Source organism: Dromiciops gliroides, chromosome 2 (genome assembly GCF_019393635.1).
Source record: "Dromiciops gliroides isolate mDroGli1 chromosome 2, mDroGli1.pri, whole genome shotgun sequence".
Classification (NCBI taxonomy): Eukaryota; Metazoa; Chordata; class Mammalia; order Microbiotheria; family Microbiotheriidae; genus Dromiciops; species Dromiciops gliroides.
In genome coordinates, this window is record NC_057862.1 from 146,051,023 (window position 1) to 146,069,103 (window position 18,081).

The window sequence follows — 18,081 nt, forward strand, 5'->3', positions numbered from 1 at the left end:
ACCTCCCCCAGGACACATTAGCCAGTAAACATAAGTGGGATTGGGATCCAGGTTTTCTTGTCACCAAGCCCAACATTATTGCCTATGTCAGGCTGCCTCCTAATTTCATTACAATATACATTAAAATACAAATATCCCTAAGAAAAGTAACACCAATAATTTCAACTCTTCCACACTATGTTGTAAGGACTGAGGATGGGGTATATAGGAGAGCAGGAGGATACCCCAGTGGAGAAGAATGGGGGATATGACAGGGTTGGGAAGAAGGGCTTGAAATAGAAAAAGATTTAGGGGATGAAGAACTGTGAAAACCCTCCCCAACTCATTAGTGTGTTTGAGTAATTCTACTTAGAAGACAGAAGGGAAGGGAAGGATGGAAGTAAAAGGAGAGGTAGCCATTCAAAACAGGAGAGTGAAATCAAAAGGGCCAGAAGAAGGGGAGTGAGTCTCCCCCTCCTACACTCACTTAACCCCTCCCCCACCTCAAACGCAGCTGTTCAGTCATGGGACCCTTATCCCCACCTCCCCACCTGCAGGTTCAGGCTGAAGCACACCCCCCCTTTTTTTTTTCAACATAGCAACTCAAATTCCTACCAACTGCCCTGGGCCCAGAGTTCCTTTGAAGCCCGACTGCAAGGTGAGGGGCCCTGCCAGGTGCCTTTTGATGTGAGTTCCTGCTTATGGGCTTCAGAGAGTGAAGAGAGGGAGGAGGGGGTGGGGTGGGGAGTAGTGCAAAGGGGAAGCCCAAGACAGACAGAGTCTCTGGGGCATTTTAAAAATCCTCTTGCTTTTTACCTGGGACTTAACTACAATCCACTTGAAGGCCATCAGCTTTTTCGTCACTGTTTTCTGTTTTTCCCTGCTGGCTGGAGGCTGTGGTAAAGGCCGGCTGCTCAAGCCTCAGGACTCCCTTCCCCCACCTCCCTCCAGTCCTCCACCTGTTCTACATTAGAAGAAAGGGACGTTTCAGCTTCCACCTGTTGCTTAAGCAAGGTCTGTGTGCTCTAGGGGGGAAGTCAGGGACAGGCACTCCCTTGATCCCTCCACCCTGAGGAGGGGAATATGTTTCTTATTAAAAAAAATGCCATTTATAAATGTGGCTCGTTTTTCATATAATAGATCCTGAGGATGTATTCTTCCCCTGCCCTCTCCAAGCTGCTGCTTGCCCTCCTCGCTCAAGAGAGGAGGAATAGTGACAGTTTGACAAGTGCCAGGGAGTGGGCCTGGCACCAAAACTGGACAGGGGCCAAGGTTAGTGACGATTTCATCGGGATGCCTTTGTGTTCCCTTAGTGCATGCCCACCCGTGGGCCTCCTGCCATCTGTGAGGCCTTAGTCTGTAAGCACCTGCAAAAGCTTTCATAGAAATAGACTCTACCCAGACCAGGATAAGGATTGCCTGAATTCTGGGCTAAGCTGATTCAGAGCAGCTGGTGAATGGAAGAGTAGATTTCTACACAAATGGAAGAGTAGACCTATACACAAATTCATTTTGGCTGGACACATGCTGCCTGTGCTCGATACAACCATATGTGTGTTCTCTCTTTCTCTGTCTCTCTGTCTCTCTGTCTCTCTGTCTCTCTGTCTCTCTCTGTCTCTCTCTCTCTCTCTCTCTCACACACACACACACACACATACACACTCACTGTGAAAAAACAAGAAAAAATAGACATGAGATCTCAAAAGCACAGCGGCCTGGCCACATGACATCTAGCAGAGGCTCCACTCACTAGCCCCACTCACTTCTATAAGTCCTGAAGATATGACCATTATAACACAGTATGATATTTCATGTTCATACTGATGCACCTGAGTGAAAAAAGAGTCAAGTAATCTCTATTTAAGATGACAGTTAAGTAGGTAATAGTTTAGAAAGATTCACATTAAAAATTCTTAATATTTGGGGGAAGCTAGGTGGCTCAGTGGATAAAGCACCAGCCCTGGATTCAGGAGGACCTGAATTCAAATTCAGCCTCAAACGCTTGACACTTACTATCTGTGTGACCCTAGGCAAGTCACTTAACCCCAATTGCCTCACCAAAAAAAATTCTTAATATTTGTTGGGGTTTGGTTTTTTTTTTTTTTTAAACCTCAGCAGGGGCAGCTAGGTGGCGCAGTAGATAAAGCACCGGCCCTGGATTCAGGAGTACCTGAGTTCAAATCCGGCCTCAGACACTTAACACTTACTAGCTGTATGACCCTGGGCAAGTCACTTAACCCCCATTGCCCCACCAAAAACAAAAAACAAAAAACAAAAAACAAAAAACAAAAAACAAAAAAACAAAACCTCAGCTAGACAGAATGCTTCATTTCTCAAGGCTTCCATTTACTACCTATGCCCCCTTAAGTAAATCACTTAATCCCATAAGGTTTCAGTTTCCCCATCTGTTAGGTGAATATTTGGTGCTAGGTGACCCTAAAGTCCCTTCCAGTTCTTAATCTATGGTCTTGTGTTCCCAAAGTTTGACTGAACCAGCATCCTTGGACGTTGGGAGACTCAGTTCTCCTGAGTTACAGCACCTGGTTTGTTCCAGGTTGGTGAGACAATTGCCCCAAAGGGAGCATTTTAGCCCCTTCCGTCATTCTCTAGGCTTATCTCACTGTGCCACCCAGTCCAATCCTCATGCTTCCAATTCGTTCACAAGTTCAAGAGATAAGGTTATGAGAACAGAGAAGTACTTTTCACCCTTATTCCCCCTTCTCCTGAACATCCCTGCGGGCTGGACTTTTAATTCCCTTTTATAGACAGTACCAATAAAGTTCATATAGCCAGATAGGGCACTTCCCCTCCCATAATAATTCCCAGCTTTGAGGGTCAGCTCCTAGATAGTTCTTTTGTGTGAGAGGAGGAAGAGGGCAATTAGGAGTTGTGCTTTGTTTCCTGTTGCTCTTCAGTCTGTTTAGGCTCAGCAAACCAAGCCAAACACCACCCCTTAGCCCAGTCAGTCTAGACCGAGGCTGTGGCTACAGAGAATCCTTTGAAACTGCTGGTTAAACAAGAAGCTGATTTCTCATATGGAAATGTCCTCTCTCTTGTGGATTTTATGGAGCCTCCTAAATCTGTTTCTCATATGCATACATGAATACATATTTTAATATGTTTCCCCCCAAATATAACATCATAAAGACTTTTACCCAAAATGAACTTGCTAGTGTTCCAGACCATCTTTGTTATGGCTGTTTGCTCTGCTTTAGGGGATGTGACTCGATATCCTAGACTGATTTCTTTTACTCTTCCTGGGGAGGAAAACCGACAGCAACCACCAATGGCTACAGATGACTCAAACTCCCTCCAAATCTGGCTGAAATTTTCCCAGGAGAATAAACAATTCTTTTTCAGTTGTTGTTCAGTTGTTTGTTTTTTGGGGGTTTTTTTGGTGAGGCAATTGGGGTTAAGTGACTTGCCCAGGGTCACACAGCTGGTGTCAAGTGTCTGAGGCTGGATTTGAACTCAGGTCCTCCTGAATCCAGGGCCAGTGCTCTATCCACTGCGCCACCTAGCTGCCCCTGTTCAGTTGTTTTTCAGTTGTGTCTGACTGTTCGTGACCGCATTTGGGGTTTTCTTGGCAAAGATCCTGTAGTGGTTTGCCTTCTCCAGCCCATTTTACACATGAGGGAAGTGAGGCCAACAGGTAAAGTGACTTGCCCAGGATCATACAGCTGGTAAGTGTGAGAGGCCAGATTTGAAACTCTCAGAGATGAGTCTTCCTGATTCCAGGCCTGGTATTCTATCCACTGTGCTGCCATCTGACTCAAACAATTCTTAAATCCCATCAAATCCAAGCATTTTTCTTCCATTTTCCCGGATGTCATAGGAACAAAGATCCAGAGCTAGAAGAGACCTAGAGTCCAACCCCATGATTTTACAGACAAGGAAACTGAGGCCCAGAGAAGGTAACTGACTTGCCCAGGGTCATACAAGTAATAATCAATCAGTAAATATTTATTAAACACTGACTCTCTGCCAGGCACTATGTTAAATGCTGGAGATACAAAAAGAGGCAGAAGACAGTCCCTTCCCTCAAGGAACTTATGATCTAAGGAGGCAGTGGCAGACTTGAACCCAGGTCACACAGCCATAAGTGGCAGTGCCAGGATGAGAACCGATGCCCTCTGATGCTAAATCCAGCAATTTACTATATAATGCTGCAGATGCCTTTGTTATTAAAGAGATTTTAACAGCCATTAACTCACATACTCCACTAAATCCTTGAGCTCTTCAATATGGGTACTCCTTGCATTTGAATGGATTTGTTATTATTCAGTTGTTTCAGTGGGGTCCACCTCTTTCTGTCTCCATTTGGGATTTTCTTGGCAAAAATACTGGAGTGGTCTGCCACTTCCTTCTCCAGCTCATTTCACAGATGAGGAAACTGAAGTAAACAGGGTTAAGTGACTTGCCCAAGGTCACACAGCTAATAAGTGTCTAAGGCCAGATTTGAATTCAGGAAGATGAGGTCAGGCCCAACACTCTACCCACTGTACCATCTAGCTGCCCATAAGCATTTATTAAGTACCCACTATTTTCTAGGCACTGTACTAAGCATTTTAGAAATATTATCTCATTTGATCCTCACAGCTACCATGAGATAGATATTAACAAATAATAAATAAAATTTTATTAAGTACCTACTATGTGCCTGGCACTACACTAAGTGCTAAGGATTAGTCTCTCATGGTATACCACACTTATTGGAAAAAACAAGGGAATTATATTCTTACTATGTTTATCTCCCAACTGGGTGGAGGTGTATCTTCAGTTCTCCTTTGTCTCTTGCCTCCTCTCTGGACATTCAAGAGACTTCCCACTTGTTATATTCAGGAGTATGCTGGGATCTATGAAAACTCATAACACACTTTTAAGTTTAATCTGAATTATTAACATTTTCTCCTCCACTTTCTTACATCTAAACATTCGACAAAATAATAAATTAAGCCTTAATTTGTAGCTTTGCTAATGTCTAAGGAATAAATACTTATATTGAAAGTTTTACTACCAGATCAAGCTGGTTCCAGAAAGGACTCCCCTGGTTATTCATCTCCTCAACAAAACCTGTTGTCATAGAGGAGCTTGCGATCTAGTCCATGAGCTATTAATTTAGAGACCTTGTTAGTTCCAAAAGATTGGGAGGAAAAAAAAAAAGACTGGGAGGGTCCCTCAGAAACCTGGTGCTCCAAAGTCCCTTGATTTTTGGTGCATCAGTGACACAAGGAGCAAAGAGGGACTTTCAGGAGCGATATTCAAGATGCAGTCAGACATTGTTGAGATATGGACTCATTCTGATGTCACATGAACTTGGTGTGACCAAAACTATAGAGGTAGATTTGAGCTAAGATTTGAGCCTATTCTCCCCAGAAACCAAAGTGGTTTAAAACCAAAGACAGTTTGCCCCATAGGTATTAGAAGGAGAGGAGCTTATTCTTTGTTTATTCTTACTTATTTTTATTTATTTTTGCTATATCATTGCTAATTGTTTATTCTCACTATATTTTAAAAGGAAATATCCTTTTATAGTTCTTTCTTTCTTTTTTTTTTTTTTTTTTTAGTGAGGCAATTGGGGTTAAGTGACTTGCCCAGGGTCACACAGCTAGTAAGTGTTAAGTTTCTGAGGCCGGATTTGAACTCAGGTACTCCTGACTCCAGGGCCGGTGCTCTATCCACGGAAATATCCTTTTATAAAAGGTAATTGATGATAAATTATCAAATAGAACTGGGGCTTTAGTTACTAGTATAGAACAGTGAGAGGAACAGGGATGTTGACAGTAGAGAATAGAAACACTTCAACCCCACAAAGTAAATTAGGTGAGGAAGGTGATAAAATCTGCCTGATTCCAGGAAAGTGGACTAGGGCATAATAGATACACATATATTTTAAGTCAAGTCAGCTTAAGTCAAAAAGCACTGACTAAGCACCTACATTGTGCCAGGCACTATAATAAGCACTAGGGAAGGCAAAACAATCTGTATTCTCCAGGAAGTCACAGTCGGAAGGGGAAGAGAACATGCAAACAGGTATGTACTATATCTATGGGTGTGTGTGTGTGTATATATACACATACACACACACACACACACACCCATATATATGCACACTTGTGTACAGAGAGACATACATATATATATAATATGGATATGTAGTTATATTGTATAAATATACAACAGATAACTTGGAGATGGTCTTAGAGGAACTAATTGCCCTTTGCGCATTAAAGAGGAAAGAGAAAGACTTTTTAAGTCATTGGGATTTTAGCAGAGACTTAATGGAAGCTGGGGCAGCTGTGTGGTACAGTGGATAGAGCACTGGGCTTGGAATCAGGAAAACTCATCTTCATGAGTTCAAATCCTGCTTCAAACACTTACTAGCTGTGTCACCCTTGAGCAAGTCTCTCAACCCTGTTTGCCTCAGTTTCCTCATCTGTAAAATGAGCTGGAGAAGGAAATAGCAAACCACTCCTGTATCTTTGCCAAGAAAACCCCCAATGGGGTCATGGAGAGTCAGACACCACTGAACAACAAAACATATATAAAAGAAGCCATGAGGAAGAGAATTCCAGGCAATGGGGGACAGCTAGAGGAAATGCATGGTAAAGCAAGATGGTCCTTTGAGGACAATGTCACAGAATCCTAGAGTATAAAGTATAAGAAGACTGAAAAGGTAGGAAGAAGGTAAGTTATAAAGCCAAACAGAACATTTCATATCTTATCCTGGAGGTAATAGTCACTGCAGTTTATTGAATGGGGGAGGGAAAGTAGTGAGGGGGGAGAGAAAAGAGTGACAATGCCAAAGAGAAGTCAAGAAGACAGAGGATCTCAAAAAGACCATTAGATTGAGCAATTAGGAGATCACCCTCAGTTTTGGAAAGCACGTTTTCAGTTGAACGATGAGGTCAGAAGCCAGACTGCAAAGAGCTGAGAACAGAATGGGAGGAGGAGAAGTAAGAGCACAGACTATAGAGAGCTTTTTCAAGGAGTTTAACCATAAAAGGGAGGAGAGAGAGAGAACAATCACTAGTGGGAAACAGAGGGATCAAGGGGATGGAAGAGATGGAAGAGACCTGAGTGTTTGTAGTATCGCCAAATATGGAGATTGGTGAGAGAATGGCATGATAGAGGGGGTGACATGCTGAGGAGAACGGGATGGAACAAAATCTCGATATTTTGAAAAGTCTATATGCTTTACCTGATTGGCAAAGGATCTATGACACAAAAATGGTTAAGAAGCCCTGACTGAGGGTGATCTGATCATTATCTTCAAATATGAAAGGTTTATCTTGTGTTTGTCTTATTTGACTCCAGATGACAGAGCTAGGGGCACTGGGTAAAATTTGCTAAGAGGCAGGATTTAGCTTGATAGAAACTTGCTAACAATTAAAGTTATGATCTGTAAGTGTAAGAAATAGTCTATTCCCTAGCTTGAGAGGTCTTTAAGCAGAGACTGGATGAAGACTTGTCAGGGATATTGGGAAGAAATTTCTTGTTCAGGAGTGATATCTAATGTCCTGTGTAATTATGTGACTCTGTGTGCTACAGGAACTAAGGAGAGAGAGAGAGAGAGAGAGAGAGAGAGAGAGAGAGAGAGAGAGAGAGAGAGCGCTCACAGAGCGCACAAGATAGCACAGTGTTTGCTGGGAGTAGTCAGGAATAGTTTCATGACAGGGCAGGCCTTGAATACTCCATATCGTTATAAACTGGTCAGTATTATGTGGGTGGGGCTTACTGGATCAGGAAACAGGCACATTCCTTCACTGATAAGGCCAAGGGGTTTGAGTCATTTATTAATTCATTTCCTCAGGCCTGCTAGGAAGGGTGGCAAATGGACACAGCCCAGGGGTCTAAGGGTAGGCTCCTGTCTCTGATTTTGCAACATAACAGCTAAAGACACACAAATCCCTTGCTCCCTTACCCAACCCCAACCCCACCACAGACAACTCACCCATGGAAAAATGCTATGTATCTTATCCTTAAGCTTACTAAGGATAGCCAGGGACTGAGTGGTATGCCATGGAGAACAATCCAAACTGTTCCTGAAACAAGAGCCAGTTCCAAGGTATGCAGACCACTTCTGCCCATTTAACTAGGAGAGCTAATCTATGGATAGACAAAAGCTGTCAGCACTCCTGAAGCACTGAAGACTTGACAGGGGGCTGGGATTGGAAGCACTGGCTTCATGAATTCCCCCTCTCTGTGTAGGGGGAATAATCTCTGCTCAAAAGGTATCAGGCAGAAAGTTTAAAAAGAAAACAACTTTTATACCATCCAGTTCCACCAAACAACAGAGACCTTATTATTATTATCAAGAAGCCGATAGATCCTCCATGCTATCCTCCAATTGGGAATTCATGAAGTACAGAAACTGAGAAACTGAATTTGGCATGTAAATAGTGCTTTTGAATTTGTCAAATTCCTACCTCAAAACAACATTCTGAGGAAAGCATAATTATTTTATAGAACAGGAAACTAAGGCTAAGAAAGGCTTTACACAACAAGGACCAGGTGTATCAATTGTGTCAATTGACACAAGAATTTTTTATCCTTTTTTTGGTCATTTTACTATAATTAGTCCTTTGTACAAATACACTTTAAATATAAATAACTGCAAGGATATTATAAAATGTTACTTCGAAATAAAAATATTAATTTAATAAATGTTTATTGATTATCTCTAGCATGAACAAATGTCCCATGTCAATGGGTACAGTTTGATTCCTTGAGACATTCTTAAATTCCTGTCTTTCATAAGTGGCTTGTCCACCATCAACTTCCAGAAGTGGGGCCAAATCTTTGGGACTCCAAGTCCAGTTGTATTCCTACTATATCACGCCATCTATCTTAGTTTTCTCAGTTAAAAAAAAAGTTTGATGTTTTTTGTTTATTTATCACAATCACTTCTCAGTCAACTAAGTGCCAACTAAGTGCCAGGCACTGTGCTAAGAGCTGAGATGCAAAGAAAAGCAAAAGACAGTCTCTGCTCTTCAGGAGTTCGCAGTTTAAAGGGGGAGACAACATGCAAATAACAATGTACAAAGAAGATACATACAGAATAAACTGGAGAAAACTAACAGAGGTAAACTTCTAGCATTGAGGGGCAGCAGTAAGGGCTTCCTGTAGAAGACAGGATTCTAGATGGAGCTTAAGGAAGCCAGGGGGGTGAGGAAGCAGAGGCAAGGAAGAAAGAGTATTCCAAGCATGGAGACAGTGAAAATTTCCCAAGTCAAGAGATGGAGTGTCTTGTGTGAGGAACAGCCGGGAGGCCATGGTCACTGGATTGGAGAATTTATGTGTTGGGGGAAGAAGTGGAGAAGAGATATAAAACCCTCCTCTCTAATAGCCACTGAGCCCTCCCTTGTAAGAAGGAAGAAGAAAAGAAAAGTAAGCAAAATCAAGTAATACTTCAACCACATCTCACAGTATGTGTAGTAGTATTCCAAACCTGTAATGCCCACCTTCCCAACAAAAAGGACAATGTACTTCCTCCTCTCTTCCCCAAGGCCAGGCTTTGTCTTTATAATTAGACAATGCTCAGCTTCTTTTTGGGGGGGGGGCAGGGCAATGAGGGTTAAGTGACTTGCCCAGGGTCACACAGCTAGTAAGTGTCAAGTATCTGAGGCTGGATTTGAACTCAGGTCCTCCTGAATCCAGGGCCGGTGCTTTATCCACTGCACCACCTAGCTGCCCCCTAAAGGTCTCATTTCTAAAACATAAAAACTAGCAATTTGACTCTGGCTTTCCTCCTCATCCTCTGGACCTTACGCTTCCCATTGCTATGATTCACTTTTTTTTTTTTTACATATAAGGTATTTTATTTTTTCCGTTACATGTAAAGATAGTTCTCAAATTTTGTTTATACAAGCTTTATAATTTCAGATTTTTCTCCCTCCCTCCCTCCCCTCCCTCCCCCCTCCCCTAGACAGCAGGTAATCTGATATAGGTTATATCTATATATCTATATATCCACATATCTATATATACATATACATATACACACACACATATATATATACACATAATAACATTAATCCTATTTCTGCATTAGTCCTGTTATAAGAGAAAAAATCAGAGCAATGATGAAAAACCTCAAAATAGAAAAAAACAACAGCACCAAAAACAAAAGAAATAGTATGGTTCATTCAGCATCTATACTCCCCAGTTCTTTTTTTTTTTCTTGGATTTTTAGATCCTCTTCTATCATGAGTTCCCTGGAACTCTTCTGTACCATTGCATTGGTGAGAAGAATATATATGACTCACTTTCTAATAAATAGATCTTCCCCAAGGTTGTCCTCAGCTTTATCATCCTTTGAATTACAGGGACCTTGCATTGCTAGGTAGCCTGGGACCAGAGAAGATAAATAGGAGTTATAAGCATTTAAATTCTCGGATGTTATTTCATATTGTAAGGTATTTCTGCCTTATATTGTGGTTTAAGCTCTACTTCTCTGCCCCTAGTAAACTCTGAAAGGAAAGAACTGACAGGGTTTCTAGTCTCATTTGCCTTGGGTACAAATGCCGCTTCCCTCTATCTGGTGCTAAACTTCCCTGTAATCCATCTCTCCTCTCCTACCTCATACACCACTCCCCTTCTCACTCATTCACACACACACACACACACACACCTTTCTTTCAGATGGCTGGGCAAAATCTATTTTTTCTGGTTTTTTTTTTAGTGTGTATGGACAGTCAGACCACCAATGCTACAGAGGAAGTGGGCAAAAGCATCTAAACCCAGAGCCTGACACCCAAACCTGTGAGGTTACTTACATTAGCTGTTCTCAGCCAGCAAAATGAGTTGGGAACAGAGAAAGGAAGTGAGAACTTTGGGAACAGAGAAAGGAAGTGAGAACTGTAAGTATTTAACTTCTCTGCTGTAATGCCATGATTTTACTTTATGAAGTATTTTTGTCTTCTTATCTTGAGATTAAGTTCAAATTACTATGCATTTGACTCACATTTCCTTCTTCTAAGTCTTTAAGGTTGGGGAGTTATATGGAAAGCAACTACGCTGCCATCTTGCCAATCACATGATCCTAATTTTCCCATTATTCAAAATAGATAGAATCCTGTTACTGTGTGCTTTCCTGCAGAGGGGCCCCAAAGGAATTAGTGGTAAAGCCAGCCCTAGAAGAATTCTGAAAGGTGAATTCCTCACCACCTCATTCTGTGATTACATAGTCCCTCTTCCTTCTATATCTCCACATTCTCAAGATGCCCAGTGACGAGACCATTGGATGTCCATGGAATTCTTTCATACCCATGCCTGTCTAGCCCGGATCTCATTTTATGTCCTGAGAATTTCCATGCAATGAAGAAAAACCCAGAGCAGTTAAGGAAAGTTAGCTCTGTTGGCTAATCTGATGTTAGGTAAATACTAACTGGTTAATATGCAACACCACACCACACCACACCCCCAACTTCCTCCATTTCCCGGCCAGGTAATATAGTTGCCTTTTAAGGACAGTTCTTTGCCTCACAGTGCCTTCACAAAATGACTCAAATGTAGGAGTTTCAGGTCTGTGGGGGAGAGATATTTAATAGGCATTACGTCTATCCTCCAATCACCCAGCACCCAAGTACTCCAACCTGGAGTAAGGTCAGCACAGTGTTATGGCATTAGGGATTTTTTTTTTCTCTTTTCTTTCTTATTTTAATCACTTTAAATAAAGGTATGTTTTCAGTTTCCCATCATCCCATCTATCAGAAATAGTACTCAGGGGGCAGCTAGGTGGCGCAGTAGATAAAGCACTGGTCCTGGATTCAGGAGGACCTGAGTTCAAATCTGACCTTTGACGCGTACTAGCTGTGTGACCCTGAGCAAGTCACTTAACCCCCATTGCCCCACCAAAAAACACAAAACAAAACAAAACAAAAAAACTCCCAAAAAGCAAAAACAAAAAAAACCCCAAAACACAGAAATAGTACTCAGCCCGAGATGCTGGGATCTTCCATCAGAGCAAAGTACTGCTGACAGTCTCCCCCAAAAGTGGGCAAGTGGTTTAAGAGGCTCAGTTAGAAAGGATTACTTTCCCCTCTTTGATCATCTCTCCAGAGTTAAGACAGTTGACACAAGAAGAGGAGAGAAGGAGACAAGTACAAAGAAAGTCAACTGAAAAATCTTGCTTTATGTAAAAAGTCAAGGCAACTTGCACTTGAGGCATTGATTCTCTTCCTTCCAAATCCTTTCACCATAAGGAAGAAAGCTAAGTATGCCCTCTGTCTCTAATTACAGAGTCCAGAGGTTGGCAAGCAGCTCAGCCCAAGCCCAAGCAGATTTTTAGATGAAGACCTGTATTTTTGAAAATATCAAACAGCTGGAAACAGCCCCACAAGCCTGTCCTCTTCTCCCCATTCCCACATGCTTCCCAGGAAAGCCAGATGATTCATTGCAGTTTGGGAATGAATAATAATTTTAGTGTAACTAGAGATTCTTCTCTTATCCCATCAACATAGGACAGTGGGTTTGGTTTTGGGGAGGAGGGGTGTTTGTTGCATTGGTTTTGTTTTTAATGACTAAGCCCTTTGCCACAATGAACTTTCTATCTGGTTTCAATGTGATCCACAGCAGGGTTTGGTTTCCTGATCCGAAAGAAAGCTTTGCTTTTGCCATATTTCCGTACTTTCCTCTTCCATGACTTGTGAGAAACAGGGACTAATCAGCAAAAGTAGAGGCAAAAGAGGGGAACAGGGAGCAGCCCTAATCAGGAAGCTAAGTAGACCCCCAAAAGAAGCCTTGCAGCTGGATGAGTAAGCAACATCTGAAGGTGATTATATAGAAAAAGACAAGATTCCCACCAAAGGTAAAGGCTAGGTCATTTCTTCACGGTCTGTAACCCCTGCCTTTGTCTCTATACCCAGACACAGTCAAGATCATGTGTGTGGACAGTTCCTTTTCCTTCCCTATCAAAATCTGCTCCCAAGGAAAGCTCTGATAGCAGTGACTTATACCTCAATGTGAAAGATAAGGCAAAAAACATAGCTTATGGTTCCAGCAGTAAAATAAATCCTGTATGAGAACTAACATGATTTAACAGTCAGACAATCAAGGTCCCTAGAAGAGCCTACATGAGCTCCAAAGCTGGGTTGGCCGGCATGGGAGGTGGTGGTATAATTCAACAAGAATTCAGCAAGCATTTATTGAGTCTCTACCGTGCACCAGGCACAATGGTGAGCAATAGAGATACAGAAACAAAAATGAAATACACCTTTCCTTAAGGAAATTTATATTCTCAATGAAGTCTTATAGTAGAGATCAACAGAAGTCACGGTGCCCTTCAGAGGATACCTCCCAACTGTAGCTTTATTCTGGGGCAGGGATTGGGAGGCATGGGGAGGAATCAGTAGAGAGTAGTGGAAAGTGGGGCAGCTAGGTGGCGCAGTGGATAAAGCACTGGCCTTGGATTCAGGAGGACCTGAGTTCAAATACGACCTCAGATACTTGACACTTACTAGCTGTGTGACTCTGGGCAAGTCACTTAATTTGAAGAAAAAAAAAAAAGCAACCTAAGAGAATAATGGAAAGAGCACTAAATTTGGAACCAAAAGACCTAGGTTTGTTCTTAGTTATCATATACTCACTACCTGTATGATGACCTCAGGCATAGGAGACAGCTGCTGTTGCTGTTCATGCTTCATTCTGGAAGAGGACCAATGACATCAGGTGGGTGAATGTAGCTGACACAACCCTCTGTGGAATCAGAAGACCTTGGTTCAAATCCCAGCTCTGATGATTACTGCCTATGTGACCTTGGGCCAGTTGTTTAACTGCCTACTCAGGTTCTTCATTAGTAAAATGAACAGGACAGCAGCAGATGTCCCTTTCAGGTCTAAAGCTACCACAGCGGGGCAGCTAGGGGGCGCAGTGGATAGAGCACCGGCCCTGGAGTCAGGAGGACCTGAGTTCAAATCCGGCCTCAGACACTTAACACTTACTAGCTGTGTGACCCTGGGCAAGTCACTTAACCCCAATTGCCATACCAAAAAACCAAACCAAACCAAACAAAAAAACAAACTAAACCGGGGCAGCTAGGTGGCGCAATGGATAGAGCACCGGCCCTGGAGTCAGGAGGACCTGAGTTCAAATCCGGCCTCAGACACTTGACACTTACTAGCTGTGTGACCCTGGGCAAGTCACTTAACCCCAGTTGCCTCACTAAAAAAAAAAAATCTACCACAGTATGACTTCTGTGCCCCAGTTTCCTTCTCTATAAAAATGAGGAGGTTCAACTAATGACCTGTAAATTGCCTTCCAGTTTTTGATTCTATGGGTCCAGATTTCATGGTGGAAAAGAACCAGAAACTCCAAAAGTGGTTAGGGCATTCTCTAAATAGTGGGAGAATTCAAGGGCATAGTGGTAAAAGCAGTGGTTCCTTTCTGAAAGGGACAGGATTCCCCCCTCCCTTCAGAAATTTGAAAATTAAATTTAAATATGACAGACTTTTTAGAACAAAAATAGAGTATTTTCCACAATCAAGAAAATTTTTTTTTGGAGGAAAGGCAGTAAACTCTCAGAACTCACAGCATGATCATTCCAAAAAACCTCCAAATAATGCCATAGGAAAATATTTTTCTTCAGGAAATGGAAAACTCTTCAGGAGAATGGAGGACTTTGAGCCATATTCCTCCTAATTCATTTTCCCCTCTTCATACCCCGGGTCCATCCAGTCATTCCTCCAACATGTATTTATTGCACACCTACTATGGACCCATTCCTATGCTTCGTACTGCTTAGGATACAGAAGAATAAGAAATTATTCCCTACCATCAAGAAGCATATAGTCTAATTTAGGGAATAAAGACAATACACATGACAAAAGCACATATGACTAAGAGCTAACTGGAATGGGGCAGGTTTAAATACAGTAAATGTAGGGGCAGCTAGGTGGCGCAGTGGATAGAGCACCAGCCCTGGAGTCAGGAGTACCTGAGTTCAAATCCAGCCTCAGACACTTAACACTTACTAGCTGTGTGACCCTGGGCAAGTCACTTAACCCCAATTGCCTCACCAAAACAAACAAACGAATGAATGAATGAATAAATAAATAAATACAGTAAATGTGAACACTGAGGCAGCTACCCGGCAGGACAGGGCAGGTAGTGGCACAATGGATAGAGGACCCAGCCTGGAATTAGGAAGACCTGAATTCAAATCTGGCCTCAGACACTTACTAGCTGTGTAACCTTGGACAAGCCATTTAACCCGGTTTGCCTCTGTTTCCTCATCCCTAAAATGAGCTGGAGAAGGAATGTCAAAGCACTCTAGCATTTTGGCCAAGAAAATCCCAAACGGGTTCACAAAGAGTCAGAAGTGACTGAAACAATAAACAACAATAAAGGAGCACACACCAAAGACTTCAATTTAACAGCATTCTTGGGCAGTTTAGAGTAGGGGCAAAAGGCTCAACATAGTCTCAATACCTTCTACAAACATCTCTTACAGTAGCAGCCAAGAGAATTCACAACTGAAACAGCAAAGCTTGCTTGTGCTTATTCCATTGTGTATGACTCTTTGTGACCCTATTTTGGGGTTTTCTTGGCAAAGATACTAAAGTGTGGTTTGCCATTTACCTCTCCAGTTCATTTTATAGATGAAGAAACTGAGGCAGACAGGGTTAAGTGATTTGCCCAGGGTCACACAGCTTAGTGTCTGAGGCTGGCTTTGACTCCAGGGCCACTGCACTAACCTAGCTGCTCCACTTAAAGAGATAAGCTTCATTTATCTAGAAAGTTATCATCACCCCGGTCTTTCACCCAGATCACCACAGTCTATAATGCTGGATGAAGTATTGCTATACTTTTAATTAACAGGAAGATACCAGAAGGAAAGTGAATGAGGATGTCAGGTAGCATTATAATTGACTTTTTAAACTGGAGATCAGCTCTGAGAAAAATTCTTTGGATGCGTGAGTAAAAATGTGAGGAAATCACTCTTCAGCTTAATCAGTGCCTTCTTCCTTCTTGCTTATCCAGACCCTTTTCCTGCAACTGCTAGCACCTTCCCGCACATGCTCCCTTGCATTTACCTACCATATACTGCTTTTGTATTTATCATGCATACATTTATTCTGTACCTACTTGTATGTGTTCATATCTCCTCTGGTAGAATTGAAATGCCGTAAGAGCAGAGATTATTTCATTTTTTTGCTTTTATATTCTCATCATTCAGGACAGTGCTTGACACATAATGAGCATTTAATAAATACTTGTTGCTTAATTGATAGGTTATAATTAGCAAGTCTTCCATTTGCAGAGACTGGTTTGGGACTATAACTGGCCTTGAGTTCTCTTCTTGGTTTTCCAAGATTCCCTGCCTTATGATAGCATTGAATAGGAATTCAGAAAGCTTGTGACTCTATTCCTTACTCTTCTAAGAAGAGGAATTTCATCTGCCACCCTATATAAATAAATAACACAGCTGGGACTATCTCATTTCCCTCAGCAGAAAAACATTTGTTCTCCATTTTTTCCTGCCCAGCCCTGTCTTTATTCCTTACTATCCAAGTGAAGAATGATAAATCCACTTACATATAATGTGGTTTGAAATGGCCAAGGGAGCATGACTTATTTCCAACTGCCTTTCCAACTCTCTAGATCAGCAGGCATTCTCATGGCCCAGTGGTGGAAATGGGAATACTTAACTTGGGAAATTGGCTATTTTACTCATAAGTCAATTTCATAATAGTTGTATCAGGAAATTTGAGAACTTCCTTCTTCAGTATACTCCCCACCGCCACCATCTTCCACCTCTCCTTCAAATGCAGAGATGAAAATTTATAAACGTTTTTATCCATATGTAGCAGTGTGCTCCATTGGAAAGAGCCCTGAACCAGGAGAGATGTGAACTAGGCAATAATACAATCAGAGAATTCAGAACTGCTTGGATAGGTGGACTCAAAGAATAGTTGTAAATATTATAAAAAGTATTTATAAAAGGAATATGTACTTGGCCCTGTGCTGTTTACCATTTTTATCTGTGACTTGAATAAAGTCACAGTTGGTATGCTCATCACATTTTCATATGGCACAAAGCTGGGTGGGATAGCTAACAGAATGGATGATAGGCAGAATCCAAAGAAGATTTTGAAGGACTATAGCACTGGGCTAACTTAAGGAGATAAAATTCAATAGAGATAAATGTAAAGTCTTGCACTTTGGTACAAAAATCAATTTCATAAGTACAAGATGGCATCAAGAGAATCAATGAAAAAATGTGAAGGAAGGTAGCCTAAATATACCAGATCTCAAACTGTCTTACAAAGCAGTAATCATCAAAACAATCTGGCACTGATTAAGGAATAGTCGGTGGAATAGATTAGATATATAATGCAAGGTAGTAAATGATCATAGTTATCTAGTATTTGATAAACCCAAAGACCCCGGCTTCTGGGACAAGAACTCACTATTTGACAAAAACTACCAGGAAAACTGGAAAGCAATTTAGTAGAAACAAGGTATCACACTCATATGCCAAGATAAAGGCAAAATGGGTATATGATTTAGACATAAAGAGTGATACCCCAGCCTCAAACACTTGACACTTACTAGCTGTGTGACCCTGGGCAAGTCACTTAACCCTCATTGCCCCAGAAAAAACAAACAAACAAAAAAGAGTGATACCACGAACAAATTAGGGGAGCATTGAATAGTTTGCCTATCAGACCCATAAATAAGGAAAGAATTTATGACCATACAAAAAGATAGAGAGCATTATAAGATGTAAGATGGATAATTTTGATTACACTAAATTAAAAAGGTTTTGCACAAATAAAATCAATGCAGCCAAGGCTATAAGGAAAGCGGGGGGGGGGGGGGCAGGAGAATTCACAGCAAGTTTCTTTGATAAAGGCCTCATTTCTCAAATATATAGAGAACTAAGTCAAATAGATAAGAATACAGGTCATTCTCCAGTGGATAAATGGTCAAAGGATATAAACAGGCAGTTTTTAGGTGAAGAGATCAAAGTTATCTGTAGTCATATTAAAAAATGCTCTAAATCAGTATTAATTAGAGAAATACAAATTAAAACAACTCTAAGATACCACCTCATCTATCAGATTGGCTTCTATCACAGAAAAGGAAAATGTCAGTTGT